The sequence below is a fragment of the Tenrec ecaudatus genome, chromosome 1 (assembly GCF_050624435.1).
Source record: "Tenrec ecaudatus isolate mTenEca1 chromosome 1, mTenEca1.hap1, whole genome shotgun sequence".
Lineage (NCBI taxonomy): Eukaryota > Metazoa > Chordata > Mammalia > Afrosoricida > Tenrecidae > Tenrec > Tenrec ecaudatus.
Window position 1 is genome coordinate 145,163,652 of NC_134530.1, and position 15,751 is coordinate 145,179,402.

Here is a 15,751-nt window from a genome sequence, read left to right on the forward strand (position 1 = left end):
CCCCGTCGCGGGGACCCCCACGCGGGCAGCCGGGCGCCGAGGCCGAGCCAGGCCCGGACGGAGGGTGGGAGGGAGCGGGATGAAGCCCAGCCGCCAGGTGGGCGCCCCGGGAGGCAGAGGCGAGCCCGAGCCAGCCTCCTGAGGTCGCTCAACAATTTACCTCCCGCTGGGACCAGAAGCCAAATTGAGGAATGGATGTGGATGGGTTTCCGCCCTTGGAGTCTGTAGAAAATCGGTCATGAAAGACGTCGAGGGACCTTGTTTCTGGTGTGAAGAGTTCACAAGAACTTCTGTCCAGCGGAGGTTTTAGTTATTAGGAAGAATGAAAGACCAAGTCTCTAACTGGGATTGCAGATCGTATCCTGGCCTTGGGAAGTACAGCGAGATGTCCAATCCGTGGGAAAGGAGGAGGAAGGGGAAAGGGAAATCCTCCCATCTTGAATCTCTGTGGAAGGAGCCGGCTAACCTCTCTTAAAGAAACCTCACTGCCATCCAGTCAATTCCGATTCCTAGTGCCCCTCTAGGACAGGGTAGAGCTGCCCCAGTCCCTGTGGTTCTTGACAGGTGTTGAAAGCCTTGTCTTTTTCCAGTGGTGCAGCTGGTGGTTTCCAGACTTCTGCCTTGCGGTTATTAGCCCAACGTGCAACCCGCTTTAGCACCGAGGCTGCGTGAAGCTCTGGAAGCTGGTTCATGGAAGGGTGGGCAGGTAACCACTCCGGAGAAAGATCTGGTGATCTGCTCCTTTAAAGAGTAACTAAAACAAAACAACAAAAAAAAACCCAGATTAAACAACAAAACCCAAACCTATTACCATCCAGTCAATTTCAACTCATAGGGAGCACCATAGGCCAGAGTAGAACTGCTCTGTAGGGGGTTGAAGGCTGTCGTCTTTAGGGAAGCAGAGTACCAAATATTTCTCCCATGGAGAGGCAGATAAACCGCCACCTATCAGTTAACAGACCAGTGGTGTGCCACGTAGCCACTAGGACTCCTCCCATAATGATGGCGACTTATAAAACCCTTGGGGGGCAGGTCTATTTTGTCAAATGGGGTTGCTATGGGTCAAACATCCACTCTACAGTGCCAGCTGACCATCAGCTGGGTGGTTAGAAAGTGCAACTGTAACGGAGTAAATCTGCCATGAGGTGGGGTGGGGAGCTGGACCTGTACTAGATTCTCTACCTCAGGCTCCAGTGATGCTCTCCGGCAGGGATTTGCCACGCTCCTTAACCTGGAGGAACATCAGTCCTCCAACTTGTACCTCTGTTACTTGGTTTGGGCCTGGAGAGAATAACTTGAACTTAGAATGTAACCGTTTCTCCAAATTGTGGTCTCTTTGAACACAATTGCTGTTTTGAGACATTTTAGCAATTCCGATTTTGAGAACTTTGGCTTAAAAATGTGTTTCCTATTGTCTCATTCAAATCATCCACAAAAGAGGAACTTTGGTCTAGACAGCTCCCTTAGTCAACCATTTGACTCAAAGATTTATTAGTGGTCATTTCTGCCCATTGTTATTCTCAACCAATAGACTTTCTAGGGCAGAGATTAGGTCTCACCCAATTTCGATTCCTTGCAATGACTGGTACCACCTTGGGTGCTCAAACACTATCCGAAAGGTTGGTGGTTCAAACCCACCCGGAGACACCTCAAAAGACTAGCTTAGTGTTCTGCCTCCCTGGAGTCACAGCCTTCAAGACTGCATGGGTCCGCCGTGAGCCAGGATCAACTCCATAGCAACTAAGAACAGGAAGGGCCCAAACTCACTGCCAGCAAGCTGATTTCAATTCATAGTGACCCCTCGAGACAGAGTAAAACTGCCCGTTGGCTTTCTAAGACTGTAAATCTTTACAGGATTAGAAAACCTCATCTTTCTCCCGCCGAGCTACTGGTGGGTTCAAACTGCTGACTTTGAACTACCAAAGCTCACCTGATAAATAGTAGGTCATACGTTTGTTTAATTGAATCCCCCAACAAGTGGTTCTTTGTATTTATATCTGTCCTGGAGTGTAAGCATTTCTTCTTTCTGAGTCTCGGACCTTAGAGATTCCTGGGAAGGGGAAAAAGGGGAAATTGAGTACACAATATATATATTACTCACTTATTCCACAGGACTTCCACTCTGCCTCTTTGGGAACAAAAGCACCTATGTGTTTTACCTGTTCACCACCTTCCACTTCACCTTCAACTCAGTGACAAACCGTACAGGTAGTTTTCTATATTGAAAGATGGTAAAAAATAAACCGAAAAACACTGCAGGCCATTAAATCTACTGATTTTTTTAAATCAAGCCATAGAGATTCAAAACTCCAGAATGGGTTTTCATGTGGCAGCCACACCATTACATAGATACATATAGATTTAAATCTAAGAATCAGACAAACTGCCTGCTGTCAAGATGGTGAACAGAAAGGCAAAAACCCTATTTTTATAGACCAAATACTTCATGCACCTCTATATCTTACTTGGAAAGTGATAGATTTTCCTCCCTTTGCGGGAATTAGGACTGAAATTAATATTAATCAACAGCCAGGAGGGCCAGAGCAGAGGACTAGCCTATGATGGATGGTCACACGCTTCTCCCTTCTGTGAAGTCTCGGTCCTTCCAGAAGGACAATTTCTTTTTGGTTCATGAATTTACCTTGTCTGGAAGACTCCATTGACGAGCTTCTTCGAAAAGGCCTTCCTTCATGTTGGAGGCCCAGAGAAGTTTAGCGATTCCTCCAAACACACACAGAGACAGCGAGTGGTAGAGCAGTGCTTAAGACCTTGGACCACTTCCAAACCCAGTGGGAGCGTGACTGTATCGCACTGTGAAACTCTTCTGTTGATCACCGTGAGTGCTTAATAAACACTAGACTTCTAACAGCAGCCTATTTGCTTTTGATTGCTGACTAATTCTCTCCAATTCATACTTATTTCCACTGAAAAACACTACCTTCTGATGGCTCCGCTATTGTCTACGGGCAATGAGTTGGTGGGCACATTCTGGCACTGTTGGGCGTCAGAACCCATCAAAACAAATCAATGTCAAAACAGGCACTTCAGAAGAAACACATACCGTTTATTTAGTACCCCCCAACTGAGTAGCTCAAAGGGATTCGAAAATGTCTCAGTCATCCCCACGACGCCCCTGTGGGATAATAATAATATTATTATAATATTTAACTGTAGAATTGTGGCAAAGCCAACAGTTTCTCCAACCACATGCAGAATTTCCCCTTATTTCAGTCTTTCACTCTAGAGCAAATTAGAAACCTTCATATTTACAAGCCACAGAGGGAAGCCTTGGGGTTTGGGCTTCTGGGGGACTTTTTAATGGGCTAGTTGGGTTTCCTAGTGACCACAGCAACACTAGAAATAGTTCCTCTGTTCCTTGCCAGGTGGTAAGCTGCATTCAAGCATAACCCAGATGTGTTTGAGAATGGGACATGGCAGGCATGGAGATCACCAATAATGTGCAAGTATGAAGACGCGGATGGAGAAAAAGCACCGACTACATTCTAGCAAGACACTTCTAGGTGTTATGGAGGAGTGAAGTTTGAGCATGGATTTGTTCTCAACAGAATTGAGAAGCGGAGATATAAATCCACGATTTCTTTTCTTTCTCTTTACAAAGTACTAATTCCCAATATAAGACAGTAGTACCAGAAATGTCACAAAACAGTCTGGATTGTAGGTTGAACTGTGTCTTCCCAAAAGGTATGCTGACCTAGTGAATGCACCCATGTTAGAAATGGAGTCTTTGCAGATGCAGTCAAGTTCAGATGGGTGGGCCCTAATCTTAGAGGAGCGGTGTCCTTTAGGAAGAGACTCAGAGAAACAGACACAGAGGGAAGATGACCATCGGAACGTGGAGGCAGAGAATGGAGTTATGCTGCCACAACCAAGGAAGTGTGTGTGTGTGTGTGTGTGTGTGTGTGTGTGTGTGTGTGTGTGAGAGAGAGAGAGAGAGAGAGAGAGACAAGCGGGTGGGGTGGGAGAAGGCATTTACAAGAAGCCAGAGGCAATAAGAAAGGATCTTTCCCTAGGGGTTTCAGAGATGCTGAAAAGTCCTGGATTTCAGACTTTCAGCCTCCAGAACTGTGAGATAGTAAGTGTCTGTTAAGTCATCCAACTTTGTGGTAATTTATTATGTCAGTCCCTGGAGACTACTGTCCCCTGTGACTACTGGGTCTCTTCTAGTTAAGCTTGTTGCCTTGTTTTCTGTCAATCATGCCAAACTGGTTCTCACTTCAAGGTCTTCATGCCAGCTCTTCCCTCTGCCTGCGACACTCTTCCTCCATGGCTTCACTTGGTTCCATTTATCACTTTAAGTCTCCATTCAAGACATCACCTCTTCAGAGATGCCGTCTTTCATCACAGTCTCCTGATTTCAAACAGTTCCTTCCCCTCCTCCCTTCATAGTGCTCTAGCCCCTTTCCGACATTCTTTTTCTTCCTTGCACTTATTTACTTGAAATTATATTTATTTTTACTAATTCTATTTATTGGCTATCCCTGTACTAAAACATAACATAAGCTCCAAGATGGCAGGGTTTTGTCCCTTTCATTTCTCTGTTGCTGGAGTCTCGGTGACTTGGTGGATTCCGCGTTGGGCCGCTAACCACAAGATCAGCGGTTTGAAACCACCAGCTGCTCTGCAGGAGAAAACGATGCTGTCTATTCCTGTAGATTTACAGCCGCAGAAAGCCACAGGGGCGGCCTATAGGCTTACAATGAGTTGGAATGGGCTTGTTTGTTTTCTAATTCCCTCACTGCAGAACAGTAGAGGACTTACTGTACATGTTTAATCCGTACATATATGTTGAATGGAGGACAGAAAAGGGACACAGTGAAAGCACAGGCAGATGAACAGCAGTGGGAGAACAGCTTTGTCTGTGTGCCCAACCAAACCCACTGCCATCGAGTCTGTTCTTAGTGACCCAGCTTTCAAGGGGCTCACTTTTATAGAACCCCGCTTACCACCACGTCTTTCCCCTGCAGAGCTGCTGGCGGGTTCAAGTTGCCAATCTTCCTTTCAGTGGTTGAGTATTTTATAGAAAAACAATAGAAAGAGCTAGCAAGGCAAGACAGTGGTTCTTTGAAAGGATTGCTGGTAAAGAAGGGGCTATACAGGAAAGACACCTGCCCACTTCTGATTCTGTTTCCCAGAACCAGCTGGGCGAAACAGGCAAGGAGGGTTTTACTAGGAGTTATTCCCCCTTATTTCGCTCTCGACTCCCTTCCCCCACCACGCTGGATGTGTTTAATCCTGAACTTTGGAGTTTCTCTTCCTGCTGTTCACTTGGGCGTTCTTGCAGGTACCACAAATGAGATTTGTATCTCTGCATTCATTCTCTTGTTTTTCTCACATTTGCTTCTTCCATGCTTTCCTTCTTATTTCACACTGGAAACTTCAGGATCATTCCTGAATCCCCTCTCCCCAACCCAGCTGTTCACTAAGTGCTTTCTATTCTCCATCTCAGCGCTCTCTCTTCACGCTGTCCTTGCAGCCCCATTGCATCACCACTGTCCCAGTCCAGGCCACCATTGCAGTTTCATAACCAGCGCCCTGCTTCAAGTTTCTCTTTGATGTATTTCATCCAGGAAGTCGCCGAGTTATTTTTGTAGAACATAGGTTTGATCCTGTTGTGTTCAGTGCTGGCAGCATGGCCTGTGCTCTCTCCACCTCACTGACTCATCTTAGAAACGCCATCCATACGCACGGGTGCCTTGGCTCATGCTGACTGCTCATGCTCTACTTTACAGAACTCACCTCCCACTTTCCTCCCAGCTCTGACCAGCTCAGAAGTTGCCTCTTGTAAGATCCCCTCCTCCATGGCAGGCATGATCACCACCTTAAGTAAGACTCAGAGGTATTTATAAATGAAGTTATGATGCTCTTTCTCATCAGAGGACCTAAAGAATTTTATTCAGCCCTTCATATATGAGATATTATGCCAACTTGGCCAATGAACACACGTGAGATCAATTGAAGGGTGGAGAGATAAATGGCGTGGTGAGCCTCGCCTTTTTAGTTCTTGGGTCTCTTGCTTTATGATGGTCGGACCAGGGTGCAGCTGCCTTAGTCAGTTCCCTGCTTCAGCTGGCAAGGCTCACTTCCTGTGAGACATCCCTGAGGATAAGCCACATGGACCTACCCCGATGCAGCCCTGCGTGCTGGAGCAGCCGTGTGGAGACCCCTGCCAGCACTGAGATGCTTACATGCTCACTGATTCGGCTTTCCTCCTGCAGTCAGCATCATTGCATGTGTTTTGTGAGATGGAGGAGGACTTTATAGATCGGTGTCGAACATATGGGTTAATGTTGGACTTGTGGGCTTGGGCAGCACTGGGTCGGGATGCTTTCTTAATGTGCACTTACCCTTTATATGAAACTCTCTCATACATATAGAAGTTTCTGCGGATTTGTTTCCCTAGTCTGCCCAGACTGATACAAAATAGTTTTACTGTACTCTGTTTAGCTCTGTAGGATGCACTCTGCTTCCCTATGACAAAGTAAACTCCAGTGTACTAATAGATAACACAGTGAACAGTGACTACTTTATGCAAAGCCACACACTTCGAGAAGCATAGTATACATATGCAATACCCTCCAACTACCCTGCAAGGCAGACACTATCACTCCTGTCCTTTTTTTTTTTTTTCAGATGGAGAAACTCGATGCAGGGTTGCAAAATCACTTGTTCAAGATGAACCTGGATTCATCCAACTTCTCTGCTCACCCCATGCCGCTTCTATGGGAGCTAGACACCTTGTCGCAGTCTAGCTTTCTATTTCCCATCTCCAATATGGCGCTGACGTACCATAAATGCCGTCCAGCACTATCATAGGAGAAAAGGGCTTATGAAGTGTTGCAACGTATCCACTGAAAACACTTTATATGGTAGGTAGGTTGTGATGAGGATATCTGTCAGATTCCTCAACACAGGAGTGTATCAGTTGAGCTTTTCGGAATTTATGCCACTTTCCCCCTCCAAAACCACTTTATTGGGAGCTAATACAGAAATCATATTAGTCCATAGCTCAATCACATCAAGCAGTATGGCACAATTGCTAACCCCACAATCAGTCTCAGACATTTTTTCCTTCTTGAACTCCTTGCAGCAGCTCCTTTTCTGCTCGACACCCCCCCCCCTCAAGTGTCCCCGAGAGGCCCTTATTCTAATTACTGTCCTTATAGGTTCATCAGTGACGGGCTTCATATACTGAAAAACAGAAAAACATCTCACAAAAATGCAAGGGGGCCACCCCAGTGACAAATACATTTCAGAGAAACCCTACTATGAACAAACAAAAAAATTTCAGAAAATGTTGAAAGCCAGATCAGGCCCAACGTGCACCAGAGGGGAATCAACTGACAAGGTTTTAACCATTCCAGTCAGGCTTATCATCTGATCTTCCATAGTCATCACTCCAATGTACTCTTTTTAACCTGTTTCCCTGAAAATAACACAATGTCTTATATTAATTTTTCCTCTCAAAGATGCGCTAGGTCTTATTTTCAGGGGATGTCTTATTTTTCCATGAAGAAGAGCATGGTACACTTTTATTGTTTTATTAAAAGAGACCTCTCACTTCCTGCATGCTCCGGCTGCGCTTTGGCCTACAGTGAGCTGCCTGGCGGCACTCGCCACTATGGTCCAGAGTCCAGAGTTACACTAGCTTCGGGGGTCTTATTTTTGGGGAGGTCTTATTTTTCAGGGGGGGATGCCTTATATTTCAGCGAGAGGCAAAAACTGTAAGTAGGTCTTGTTTTCGGGGATGTCTTACTTTCGGGGAAACAGGGTAGTAACCAGTTTCTTCCCCTCCCTCTATGATGGACATTTTGAAGAGGTAGAAAGGATGCTAGGTGCAGAGAGGAAGTTCCTCCAGAAGCAGATGCAGAGGCAGATACTGATGAGGGGGTTATGATGACTGATGTTGTTGTGTTCATCAGAATAGCCCAGAAGTGATCAGCATGAGCTCACAGAGCAGGATGATGAAGGAAAGTCCTATTTATAGGAAACTGAACTTCTGTCAGCAAGTCTGCCAACCAAAGAGTCAAATGTATTGCTCTAGGCCATGCACTTAAAACAAACCCAACACTTTCTTCTTGAACCTCTTTGTCTGTGTACAGAGGGTAATCAGATGCTGAAGCACCTGCTTGGCCTTTTGTGGTTCTGGTTAGTTTATTGAAAAAGAAGGCACAGTCACACCTCTAATCACAGAGGAGATGTGCAATTAATGATGAGATAAGCAGTAAAACCCCCTGGTAGGTACCAATTATTGGTTTGCAGATGTGAATCTTTTCAACGTTTAGGGAAAGAGTCAAACAGCTTCAGGAAACTAACACACATTTATTTATTTTAGAAAATGCACATTGCAAGTAATATTTTCACCTATTTTATCCACAATTTTCTACAGAGTGGACTTGGCCAAGAATGTTTTAAAATATCTAGAAAATTCCTTGTTCAGAGTGTTTGTTTTTTTCCCCATGCAGAAGTTGATTGTAAGGCTATGGGGAAGCCATAAAAAATTAAATTTAAGGACAAAAGGGGATTGTTTTAGTCACAGGATTGAGTTGATGTTAATATGCACTATGGAGCATACATTGACATGGTATTATAAAGCTTTAGAATCAATTGAAACACTATCGGATGCCAGGGTATATTTTGGTTGAACATTTCTGTATTGCCATTCCGGGGAAAACCAAGCATATTTTCATAATCTAAAGACATAACTATTATTATTTCATCATTACATTTGGCAATGATGTTAGCAAAGCAATTCAAGAACATGTCTGTACAATAGCATTATAATTTTATTAAGTGTGCATTACAATGGTAATAATTTTATGAAATGTATAAAGACCTCATAATGATCCAATTAATATTGAGTATACAATGACAAAAGAACATGAGAACAATTATTTGGAGACTTCATCACACCTGAGATACATCGAAACAGATGCATATGTGTTTATGAAATTAATCAAGTGATTATGAAATTAAAGCAAATAAAAATTAAGCCACGCTGTCATGGGCCAATTCTTGCCTGCCTGCTAATATTGAAAATGTTTATTTCTAGGCTCAGGACAGCTCAGTTATTGAGCCAAATTTAAGCAAATGTTGTGGAAAATGTTAGAAATCCTCATCATTACCTTTATCCCTAGGGGGCGAGGCTGGAATTTCTCTTGCTACCCTAAGCCCACTCTGCCTTGGTGTATTAGTCTGGGTTGACTAGAGAAACAATTCCAGAGACACTCATATATATGTAAGAGAGAGCTTATATCAAAGAGCAATTGTATATTGAGAAAGCATCCCAGGCCAGTCCAGATCAAGTCCACAAGTCTGATACTAGCCGTAAGTCTGCTTACCAATCTCTCTCCACCAATCTCTCTCCAGACTCCACCAATCTCTCTCCAGACTCACACAGCCACACACAACAATGCAGTATGCAGAACAAAGACCAGTGGGTGCCAAGTCTTTGACAGTGGAACCCCGGACTTCGACGTGAATCCCTTCTAGAAGGAGCGTTGAGATGCAATGCAGTCAAGTTCTGAATCAATTTTTCCCCATAAGAAATAACTAAAAATGGATTAATCCATTCTTGACCACCAAGTTTTTACCCCAACCTTGCCTTTTTATACATTACACAAAATTTCAAAGTAAATAAGTACAAAATTAGATAATATAATTTAAATAAGAAACACAACATTAAACAGGTTTTAAACAACTACAGTATAGCCCATACCTTGAGACTGATGAGGATCTGGATCTGTGGACACGAGGGATAGAGAGAGAGTGTCATTGTTTGGAAGGGGAATCCCCTTCCATAAAAATCAACTGACAACTGCTTTTCAGAAGGATTTCCCCTTCTTTGCCTTTTCTCACTAGGACCTGGCTGGCTTTCTCTAAAAAAAAGAGAAAAATCTGTCTTATGTGGTTTGCTTTTGATGTTTCCTTAACTGATTTCTGAAAGGGTTTACTAAATTATCATCAACAATGTTGATAACACGGTTAACCAGTTCCTTATCATGATCATTCTTTTCAAACAACTCTTTCTTAGGACCCATGTTTTTTTTAATCTAAAAACAGTACAAAAAGCCACAGAACTAAGAAAATTATAGCAAAACACTTGGAACACAACCACAAAAGGTTTGAACAAGCTGTACTAACAATGCCAATGAAGGCTGAGTGACCGAAACATGAACTGCTTTTGTTTACAAAAACCAAATGCGTCGGGGCAGATTTGGATGTTTTGTTTGAGCTCCGATGCAAAATTTTCTCGACATTTCGTGTTGAACTCCGATTCAGTCGAGTACTGATGCGGTCCAGTACCGGGTTCTACTGTGGAGCCTTTGGCGGTGGCCACATCTCCAGGGCTCTGGCTGCCATCAGCTTGGATCGACGTGGCTTGTCAACAGTAAGGCAAAGGCGGAGAGAGTTTGTCCAACCTCCAGTGAGCTATTTATCTCTGTAGCACCTCCAAATAAGGGCATCAAGCTCTGACCTGATTGACAGGCTAAACCTCACCCCTTCACTCTTAAAGCCCCCAAGTTGACAGGAGATTGTGTAACTACCCCACTTGGATAAGCTCCCTGTTGCCTTTAGAGATTCAGTCGTGTTCTGAAGCCCCGCCATATTTTAACCTAACTTCTGGGTTAGCCTGTTAATGCTCTTCCCACTTTTCCCACTGAGATTTGAACTCTAATCTGAACCTCAAGTTACTTCTTTCAGATTCCACTTCCCTTTTCCTAGTCTCCGAAAAGGCTAGACCCTGCCAGAAGCTGTAGTCCAAATGGCCGTCTTAGCACCTCCCAAGCTTCATGTATTTAACATGCTGTGGGCTTGTATTTCCCACTTACTTACGCTTCATGAGCAAACCCAAATGCCATCCCCCGACCCCATAGGACTGTATGCTTTGGGATACTGGCCATACTCCTTGGACACTAACACGAAATATACTTTTCCAACCTCAAATCTCACCACTCTCAGCTTTCCTCCTTATCCCTCGCAGCCTGCCAGAGTCCTGGAATGCCTCTTGAATGAGCTATGAAGGTTGTCATGCTCAGCTAGCAAAGCTCAGCCAATTCTAACTGAAATCCATCGTTTGTAAATCATTTAAATGAATTCATATCAGTCACACGCAGAAATACAACCAGAATATTCCACAGGAGCGCAGATGGTGACCCTTGAACGGGCTTACTTCGGACACGTCACGAGGAAAGACCGATCTCTAGAAAAAAGCATCCTCTTTGATAAACTCGAGGGCTAGGGCCCCCAAGCCACACCCTCAAGGTGGCAAACTGACACAGTAGCTGTAAACATGGACTCAGGCATACCGATGCTCACCAAGATGGCACAGGACGTGGCAATATTTAGTTTTGCTTAAGGTCATTATGAATCATAACCAACTCAACAGTGACTAACAACAATAACATCTATCTATCATCTATCTATCTATCTATCTATCTATCTATCTATCTATCTATCTATCTATCTATCTATCTATCTATCTATCTATCATCTATCTAGTTGCTGTGAGTCAGAATCAACTCAATGGCAATGAATTTAATAGATATACCATATATACTCGAGTATAAGCTGACCCAAATATCAGTCGAGGCACCTACTTTTGCCACAGAAACTATTTTTAAAATGCGTGGAAAACTCAGCTTATACACGAGTGTGTATGGTAAATAACCTATTCTCCCGATTTCCATTCCATCAGATGTCATTTAACCTTAGAAATCCACCTGTAGGATGGCAACCTCAACTGGCACCTTTCTGCCAAATGCTTTTGGGTCGTGAATTAGTTACTGCTTGAGCATGCTTCTCCAGTATGTTACAGAGCTAGCCGCTGTTGAGTAGCAGACGTGAACCTTGCCTTGGATTTAACCTATCTGGAGTTAAAATCAAAATCCCTTGGAAAAATCCCTTCGCTTCTCTCTAACTCAATTTTCTACCTATTACACAAAGAAAATGCGGCTGAAATGGGTTTGTTTATGTGAAAGTATTTAGGAAAATGCCTTCTCCATAGGAGGTGTTCCGTTTCTATTTGCTGGCTCACACTCCCCTACTCTATACAACGTAAATGCGTCGGAGGGAGGGCGGGAGAGGTTGAGGTGTATTCTTTCATGTTTCCAATGTCAAATGACTCCCGTGCAATGCAAGCTCTCTCTGTTCCGCCTCAAAGAGGCAGGCCTCTCACTCACTGCTGGCTTTAGTTAACACGTGGCTCAAGAGCACCCACATTGAACAGGCTTGCGAACACAACGAAGCAGAGTCGAGCAGGTTTGGAATCAGAATGCTAAAACTATCTCAATGTTCCCAAGACTCGTTGCTTGCTATTTAGAAAGCATTTCTTGAACTAAACCGACTTTTAAGAGATTATTTGCCCTAACACACTCATTTTATAGATGGAGTAACTGTGGTCTTAAAATGTTAAGCACTATATCTGAAAGCCAACAGAGGTTCTTGCTTTAGCTGACCTCCCTGGTCCTACCATCACACCTGCCTGGGGCTATAGCACCTGCTAGATTTCTTTCTTTCTTTTTTCTTTTTGCATTACTGGTTTCTCTACCTACATCTATGGTTTCCTTCCCTTTTCCTCTCAGCATTTTTTACTGATATAAACTTTTTTTCAGCTTCCTGGTGTATCAACTTACTCTTAACCCATAAAGTGAGATTTTCTACCTAGAGCTTCTCTCCTTTGGGCCCTTTAATCCGGCTGTGGTGTCCTGGAGCAGTGAGAAATCTAGGCAGAGCTGTTCCTGTGGCCCTCTGGGCGACTCCACTGATGCCCCCTACTGGGGAGATATCTCACCCCTTGTCTTCCACAGCCTCATTGGGGCATATCCTCTCAGCCAAATCAGCTCTGTGGAGCTAATATGGGCTAATATCAGGTACCTACCAGGTTGTTGTTCTCTGCCCTTTACCCTATTCATGCAGTTCTTATGTTTTGAATTTGGCTTCATTTCCTTTTATAAAACTAGATTATTCCCATCTCCAGCTTGGGAGTTTGGTAGACTGGCTTTGCCACCTGTGTTCCCAACTGTTGCCTGGCTCCTGTCTTCCAAGGGCCACACACCTGAAACCATGTGTTCGCCTCTCCTCATAAACATGAAGCTGCCTGGAGTCCCACTGAGACACACCCCCGTGTGGACACACCTGGATGTGATCAGTATCTTTTTCTGTCACCATGTAGAGGGGCTGTCCTTCCAGGGCAGACCCCAGCAGGACTACAGACTTCAGATACGGGCATAGGGCACGTTGCTTTCCTACACTCAGTAGAACACAATGGCAGAATCCAGAAGGAACTATCCAATCCCCGAACACCTTCATATACAAAGTGCAGCAAGTGAGCGTGATGCGGTTCTACATGCTGTTAATGGGTATGTGTCCCTTTGACTCAAAAAAACACTGGTTGCTATGGGAACCCGTGCATTGCTAAGTACTCCTGACGCCCCACTGTAAGGTTGATTTTTAAACAAATGGACTAAAATTGAATTATTCCTGCTTCTGAAGCACAAGGCTCTAGGTCCACCTCAGTATGAAACATGGAATAAAAGGTGCCGAGAGAGAGAGAGAGAGAGAGAGAGAGAGAGAGAGAGAGAGACAGAGAGAGAGAGAGAGAGACAGAATATTACAGATGACCACATTAAAATATGTAATATGAGAGTATTTTAAGTGCATCTGGGTACTTCAGAGCTTCATAAATGGTCCAGCTACATTATGTACCCCAGATATTGAGAAACTAATAAGCTAACAGCTCCTACCTCTTTAGAAGGCTGTGTGTCTGAGTCAGGAGAAGATGATGATGTTTAAAATCCTGGAATACTCCTTTCTGGTCAGATTTGACCGGATCCAGGTATAATTAAGACTGAACTTAATTATATGTATGAACACATTTCATTGAGGTCTTGGTTTCATTTTCCTATGATCAAGAGCATGACAACAGAACACTGATGGCAACACCATGAAATGAGGTACATTTCTTCACTCGCCTGGTAAATGACTTCTTGGCTCAATCAAACGACATGTTTAGGCAACTCCATTGAGGTTTGTAAAATCTTAGGGGCAGGGCACACGTTTCTTTGCTAATTCTCATTCCCAGTGAGCGGTAAAGTGCTTTGTGCAGAGTGTTGTTGTTGTGTGCCATTGCCTCAGTACAGACTCTTATCGGACAGACTAGGACTGGCCCATTGGGTTTCCTAACCAGCAGATGCCCAGGCCTTGTCTCCCGCAGAGCGGCTAGCCTTGAAAGAGCTTGACCATTGCTCCCCTCGAACTCCTTCTAATACATAGTAGGTCTTCCTAGGTATTAATTGAGCGTCTAATGAACCAGTGTAGACTTGGTTAGAGTCTGCAGCCATATACGTCAGTTCCTCCTAGTTTAGCATATTTATATTTTGCCTCGTGTCCCAGGTCTATGAAATCTCTGACACAGAGAATAAAATATAAGGTTAATATGTCTTTTGCACCCAAAAAGAACCCTTAGAATAAGAAAGTAACCAATGTCAGGTGGTAAATTTCAGTGTGGAGATAGCATGAAGACAGATTGATCCATGTTAGGTTCATCATTCCCTCTACAACGTTATCCCGCCCACCTTCCCCAAAGCCCCATAGAAGCTTTAGTAAGTTCTTTACGAATTTAGCTGCACCTTAGGGTCGCAGGACTGGGCTTTCCTGCAGGCAGTAAAAGCCATGGCCCTCTGTGTCACACAGGGCAGAGACAGAGAGGACCCTTCGGCTCCGAGGCCGCAATGCAAGTTTCAGTTGCTAAAACAGATGAATTCTTCAGAATCAGAAAACACAGCCTCCAGGCATGGTCAACCCAATTTCCGCCAAATAACCAGATGATAGCAAATACATCGTTCTTTGAGGACAGAAGACGTATTGGAAACCAGGTAACTGAATTTCAGTGATGGAATAGATCTAATTGATTTGTAATATTGTCCCTGGTGAATAACCCACGGAGGATGTAATGTTCGGGGTTTTTGGACAGTGGCTCAGACATCCGCTGCCACTCTCGCTTAGGGAACGAGATGGCATAGACAAAGCACGAAGGACAATGATGTATGGTCCTGTAACTTCACGGGTCTCTGTACCTCATCAGCCAGAGAGGAGTAACACAAACGCGCATTATGTGGTCAATTTTGCCTTCAGCTGCGCCACCCACCAGCGGACGTTAAATCACCTTGGCCCTTATAGGGGACCTCATCTCGAGCTAATGACAGGCTTTAGATTAGGATGAGAGCAGGCTAAAGAAGCTGTGTTTGGCTGGAGTTAGGGTGCTCTTCTTTGAGCCTATCCTTCGCTATCTGGCTAATGAAATAACAGGACCAAATAGTGAGTTCTTTCCTTCCTGTGGTCTAACCTCTGTGATTTGTTGTTGTTGCTGCTACAAATGCGTTGAACTACACGAATGGGAACTTCAATTAAACTCTAATTATCCTCCTTGCTGGTAGTGCTTTTAAAGTTTATCCCCATCAAATTTCTGCATGACGTTTCAAAGATACTGAAGGGATTAAACATTCACAATAAATAGGCCTTACCACGTGAAATTGCTATATTTATCTGATTTGTTTTCTTGAATGTTGCCTCTGTCTCCAAAAACAGGCTATTGGAGAGTACTGCCTGATTTAGAGAAGTAATTGCTAGAAATAATTCTGGCTAGCAACATCAGGACAGATTTCTACATCCATTGCACGTCTGCCAAGTATTTAGCATAACAAATCAATAGAAAAGAGATCGTGAGAATAAG